Source organism: Schistocerca serialis, chromosome 4, assembly GCF_023864345.2.
Source record: "Schistocerca serialis cubense isolate TAMUIC-IGC-003099 chromosome 4, iqSchSeri2.2, whole genome shotgun sequence".
Classification (NCBI taxonomy): domain Eukaryota; kingdom Metazoa; phylum Arthropoda; class Insecta; order Orthoptera; family Acrididae; genus Schistocerca; species Schistocerca serialis.
Genome location: NC_064641.1, coordinates 957,700,331 through 957,706,857, shown reverse-complemented (window position 1 = coordinate 957,706,857; position 6,527 = coordinate 957,700,331). Strand labels below are relative to the sequence as shown.

The window sequence follows — 6,527 nt, the reverse complement described above, 5'->3', positions numbered from 1 at the left end:
AGTAGAGAGGATATAAAATGTAGACTGGCAATGGCAAGGAAATGGTTTCTGAAGAAGAGAAATTTGTTAACATCGAGTATAGATTTAAGTGTCAGGAAGTCGTTTCTGAAAGTATTTGTATGGAGTGTAGCCATGTATGGAAGTGAAACATGGACGATAACCAGTTTGGACAAGAAGAGAATAGAAGCTTTCGAAATGTGGTGCTACAGAAGAATGCTGAACATAAGGTGGGTAGATCACGTAACTAATGAGGGGGTATTGAATAGGATTGGGGAGAAGAGACGTTTGTGGCACAACTTGACCAGATGAAGGGATCGGTTGGTAGGACATGTTTTGCGGCATCAAGGGATCACAAATTTAGCATTGGAGGGCAGCGTGGAGGGTAAAAATTGTAGAGGAAGACCAAGAGATCAATACACTAAGCAGATTCAGAAGGATGTAGGTTGCAGTAGGTACTGGGAGATGAAGAAGCTTGCACAGGATAGAGTAGCATGGAGAGCTGCATCAAACCAGTCTCAGGACTGAAGACCACAACAACAACCGTACATGTACGTGAAATGCGGAAGTAAAAAGCAAAGAAACAAAACAAAACGAATATAAAACATAAAATAACAATTTAAAACATGAAAAATATAAGTAAAATAAGTAACTGGACTGATAATGAATGTTCAGATATTTTAATTAGGGATATTGAAAATGAACCGACATCACACTGTTTACGGCGCGTTTTCCAAAAATGGTATTTCGTAAACTAGCTGTATTACACATGGATGGATGTGGTTTGAAAGCTTCTTTAATTTATGTTTCAACAAAAGTATTAGTATTTCAAAATTAATTAATGGTGTTGATGTGTTTTGCAAAATTTCAAATTATTACAAAATTCTGTTATACAGTTCTGAGGAACTTTAACAACATATCAACTCTGATATGAGAAACATTTTTATATATCATCGTTTTAAAGATATCCCCTCCAAACCTAATAAACGAAATTATCTCTTGGAGAGTGTTTTACTCCAGGAAAGGGAAGGTGGGTACAAACAAAAGAATACATACTGCATTTTTTGTCTTCTTTATCCACTTGCGTTATTTAATGATGACTGTTTACTGACACTTGGGAATGTTCCCTTGTAAGAAATGAGTGCAATGAAGTAGTAAATTTCTTTACCTTAGCGGTGCTTTTTCTTTTCAAAAGAACAGGTTACGTATCCTGACTGAGAAGAGAAGTCCGGAGGAATAAGAAAAAGAATGAAAATCGCCTAAAGCTGATGGTGGACTTAATTCCACCAGAGTGTCACTCTTAATCGTTTATAGTCTATACTAATAACTAGAGTGCTCAGTGTAAGTATACGCTGTAGTTCAGGGGAGTTGGAACGCCCTATCCCGACAATGTTAAATTTAGTAACTTGGCTTTGCTGTATTTCAGGAACCACCGTAGCCATTGACATGAAACTTTTACAGGACATTATACTGTATGTTCTGAGTCTACTGAACTACAATAATTGCATTTCAGCCACTGCTTTCGAAAATATAATTTTTTATTACACAGTTAAAATTTTGTGTACTTTTTTGTACATATCCTAAATAATTTTAGTTGTACATAACATTATGTTCTTCTTTTAGTTCAGTAGTCTCAGGATATGTATGTATTACTCCTTGAAAATTTGAATACTCTTATCGAACTGGTTTGTAAGATTTATGGACAAATGCAACAGAAAATGTAAATTTTAAGGAACGGCTTCTGAAGTTTCCTTTTCAGGATGAAGTGGTACTGGCTGATTTGTGTGCGGATTTTCCGTTGCCCATATTCGACAATTCTGTGTATTGACATATACTGTGAGATGGAAGTGGACTTCGTCTGTCCACAAAATTTTCTGCGGCCAATCGTTTTCCACCTCCATGTGAGCAAAACATTCTAAAGCAAACGTCTCGGCAGGTCAACAGGAATCAAGTAGTGCACATGGTAATTTTGAATTTGATAGCATAGAAGGATGTATCGTAGGATTTTACGCACCGTGCTCACGGGTGTGTCCAATGCTCGGGCAGTTCTCGGTGCACTACGCGTTTTCACATCACCACACGTCTCCTCTTGCATTGCTGTGGCCACTGCTTCAACTGTCGTCGAATCAGTTCATTTCCTATCTCTGTCAGGTTGCACACGAAAATAAACCGTCTTTTCGAATTTCCGAATCGTTTTCTCCAGACCCGCGGCAGTCATCGGACTCTCCATTGTCCGGAACTTATGCAGAGAGAAGTGTGCACAGTCATCATTCTTGTAACACAGCTTTACTAACAGAGCGCAATCCTGCACTGAGACAGTCAGAAAGAACGCCGGAGACGCGAAACGAGGAAAAGCCGTGTACCGGCTTCAGTGAGTCATGCGCATGACAGGTGTCTTCATTTATGTATTTTGACACATACAGCGCCATCTATAGATCAATTTTTACACTATTTTTTTCTTATGCCATACGTTTTCCACCTTCTCCGATAGTATTCCGTTTCAATTTGACGTGATTCTGAGCAGTGGTGTTATTTCTACAGCGTTTTGAAAGTTTAACTTTAATCACCCTGTATATCTGATATCACCCTAACACAGTCCAGAAACTTTGGCCATGCAGACGACTGGGCAATAGCTATCCAACATAAAGCTTTTGAAAGAACTGAAGAAATCCTAACTGCTGATCTACATATCTGTAGATGAACCATGAACCTTGCCGTTGGTGTGGAGGCTTGCGTGCCTCAGCGATACAGATAGCCGTACCGTAGGTGCAACCACAACAGAGGGGTATCTGTTGAGAGGCCAGACAAAAGTGTGGTTCCTGAAGAGGGGCAGCAGCATTTTTAGTAGTTGCAGGGGCAACAGTCTGGATGGTTGACTGATCTGGCCTTGTAACACTAACCAAAAAGGTCTTGCTGTGCTGGTACTGCGAACGGCTGAAAGCAAGGGGAAACTACAGCCGTAATTTTTCCGGACGGCATGCAGCTTTATTGTATGGTTAAATGATGATAGCGTCCTCTTGGGTAAAATATTCCGGAGGTAAAATAGTCCCCCAATCGGATTTCGGGGCGGGGACTACTCAAGAGGACGTCGTTATCAGGAGAAAGAAAACTGGCGTTCTACGGATCGGAGCCGGCCGCGGTGGTCTAGTGGTTCTAGGCGCGCAGTCCGGAACCGCGCGGGTGCTACTGTCGCAGGTTCGAATCCTGCCTCCGGCATGGATGCGTGTGATGTCCTTAGGTTAGTTAGGTTTAAGTAGTTCTAAGTTCTAGGAGACTGATGACCACAGATGTTAAGTCCCATAGTGCTCAGAGCCATTTTTTTACGGATCGGAGGGTGGAATGTCACGTCCCTTAATCGGGCAGGTAGGTTAGAATATTTAAAAAGGGAAATGGATAGGTTAAAGTTAGATATAGTGGGAATTAGTGAAGTTCGGTGGCAGGAGGAACAAGACTTTTGGTCAGGCGAATACAGGGTTATGATACAAAATCAAATAGGGGTAATGCAGGAGGAGGTTTAATAATGAATAAAAAAAAATAGAAATGCGGGTAAGCTACTACAAACAACATAGTGAACGCATTATTGTTGCCAAGATAGACACGAAGCCAACGCCTACTACAGTAGTACATGTTTATATGCCAACTAGCTCTGCAGATGACGAAGAAATTGATGAAATTATGAGGAGATAAAAGAAATTATTCAGGTAGTGAAGGGAGACGAAAATTTAATAGTCATGGGTGACTGGAATTCGGTAGTAGGAAAAGGGAGAGAAGGAAACATAGTAGGTGAATTGGGGGTAAGAAATTAAAGAGGAAGCCGCCTGGTAGAATTTTGCACAGAGCACAACTTAATCATAGCTAACACTTGATTCAAGAATCTTAAAAGAAGGTTGAATACATGGAAGGAGCCTGGAGATAGTGACAGATTTCAGATAGATTATATAATGGTAAGACAGAGATTTAGGAACCAGGTTTTAAATTGTAGGACATTTCCAGGGGCAGATGTGGACTCTGACCACAATCTATTGGTTATGAACTGTAGATTAAAACTGAATAAACTCCAAAAAGGTGAGAAATTAAGGAGATGGGACCTAGATAAACTGACTAAACCAGAGGTTGTACAGAGTTTCAGGGAGAGCGTAAGGGAACAAATGGCTGGAATGGGGGAAAGAAATCCAGTAGAAGAAGAGTGCGTAGCTCTGAGGGATGAAGTAGTGAAGGCAGCAGAGGATGAATTAGGTAAAAAGAAGAGGGCTAGTAGAAATCCTTGGGTAACAGAAGAATTATTGAAATTAATTGATGAAAGGAGAAAATATAAAAATGCAGTAAATGAAGCAGGCAAAAAGGAATACAAACGTCACAAAAATGAGATCGCCAGGAAGTGCATAATGGCTAAGCAGGGATGGCTAGAGGACAAATGTAAGGATGTAGAGGCTTATCTCACTAGGGATAAGATAGACACTGCCTACAGGAAAATTAAAGAGACCTTTGGAGAATAGATAGCCACTTATATGTATATCAAGAACTCAGATGGAATCCAGTTCTAAGCAAAGAAGGAAAGCAGAAAGGTGGAAGGGACAGAGCACTGAAAGACCTGAGTCGAAACAAAGCCCCATGAGTAGACAACATTCCATTATAACTACTGACAGCCTTGGGAGAGCCAGTCCTGACAAAACTCTACCGTCTGGTGAGCAAGACGTATGAGACAGGCGAAATACCCTCAGACTTCAAGAAGAATGTAATAATTCCAGCCGGACCGGTTGGCCAAGCGGTTCTAGGCGCTTCAGTCTGGGTCCGCGCGACTGCTACGGTCGCAGGTTCGAATCCTGCCTCGGGCATGGATGTGTGTGATGTCCTTATGTTAGTTAGATTTAACTAGTTCTAAGTTCTAGGGGACTAATGACCTCAGAAGTTGAGTCCCATAGTGCTCAGAGCCATTTGAACCATTTTTTCAGGACTGAAGACAACAACAACAACAACAAATCTTAAGCCACTATTTCCACTAATGGAGGTTACAACCGAACTCAAATAAAACAGGAGTTTCATATTTTCATCTGTCCAATAGTTTGGGACGCAGAGCCCTCGATGTCGATTATGAAGGAGACAACCTTAATCATAATATGCACCCAGAATACCTTGAGATCACGTTTGACAGGACACTTTCCGTTAAAGAGCACTTGACGCGAGCATCTGTTAAGTTCAAAACCAGAAACATCATCCTTCATCAATCCTGCATCTCTCGCTGGAGTTCGTCAGCAGACTGTCTCCGGGTATCAGCAGCAGAGTACTGTGCGCCTGTCTGGCTTAATAGTCCGCATGTAAAATAGATAGACGTACAACGCGCCATGTGCATTGGTTATCGCGTCAATACGATCTACTCCCACATTTTGGCTACCTATCTTGAGCCACATTCCACCTCTTGACATCAGACGGAAGAGCGCGCTACTGCATGAATACCAGAAGACTGGTCATAGCTATGACGTTCCAATAATGGACGACGTACTCCCTGCGTTGCGAGAAGACAACCCACGCTCATCACAGCCAGGACTCTCTTGGAAACTGAATTCAGTGCCATCGATAACTGGAAACGCTGCTGGCAACAAAACTGTTATCCACAATGCCTGAAGCTGCCCTGCGTCCACAGGAACCTCCTGGATTCGACCAGCCTCGGGCAGTTTGGACTATCTTGAACCGCATCCGAACGGGCATGGACGATGTGGAGGCACTCTCTACAGGTGGGGCAAATCTTCATCACCGTCGTATCACTGTGGTGCGGAACGAAAGACAGTTGCTCATGCTTCCTGGCAGATTAAAACTGTGTGCTGGACCGAGACTCGAACTCGGGACCTTTGCCTTTCGCGTGCAAGTGCTCTACCAACTGAGCTACCCAAGCACGACTCACGGCCCGTCTTCACAGCTTTAATTCCGCCAGTACCTCGTCTCCTACCTTGGCTTAGCCATGTCTCCGCAATATCCTTTCTTCCAGGAGTGCTAGTTCTGCAAGGTTCGCAGGAGAGTTTCTGTGAAGTTTGGAAGGTAGGAGACGCGGTACTGGCGGAATTAAAGCTGTGAAGACGGGCCTTGAGTCGTGTTTGGGTAGCTCAGTTGGTAGAGCACTTGCCCGCGAAAGGCAAAGGTCCCGAGTTCGAGTCTCGGTCCGGACACAGTTTTAACCTGCCAGGAAGTTTCATATAAGCGCACACTCCGCTGTAGAGTGAAAATCTCATTCTAGTTGCTCATGCTGTATCGACATGTCCCGCAGGTGCCTCCAAGGGTCCTTTCGGAGGCTTCCTCACAGCGACGTATGATGTTGTGAAATACATAAAAGACCTTGATGTCCATCTATAGCTGTTGCTGTTTGTGTTATTTTATGCAGGATAGCTGTACTTAAATGTTGACGTTTAGTGCTTTTGTAATCTTTATATACGTATTGCCATGCGATAAATAAATTAAGAAATAAAATTTTGCAATGTACAGTAATAGCAGAAACCAACCTGGTCAAAGAGATTTTTGAGATCTCTACATTGTTGGAA

The 6,527-nt window shown here is 42.5% G+C and overlaps 1 non-coding gene across 1 annotated transcript; it reads left to right on the top strand.

The window, feature by feature from the left end:
- Window positions 1-6,084: 6,084 nt before the first annotated feature.
- Trnas-cga (transfer RNA serine (anticodon CGA)) lies at window positions 6,085-6,158 on the top strand. Its single transcript has one exon. It is a non-coding gene; the product is annotated as a tRNA-Ser (tRNA).
- The last annotated feature ends 369 nt before the right edge of the window (window positions 6,159-6,527 follow it).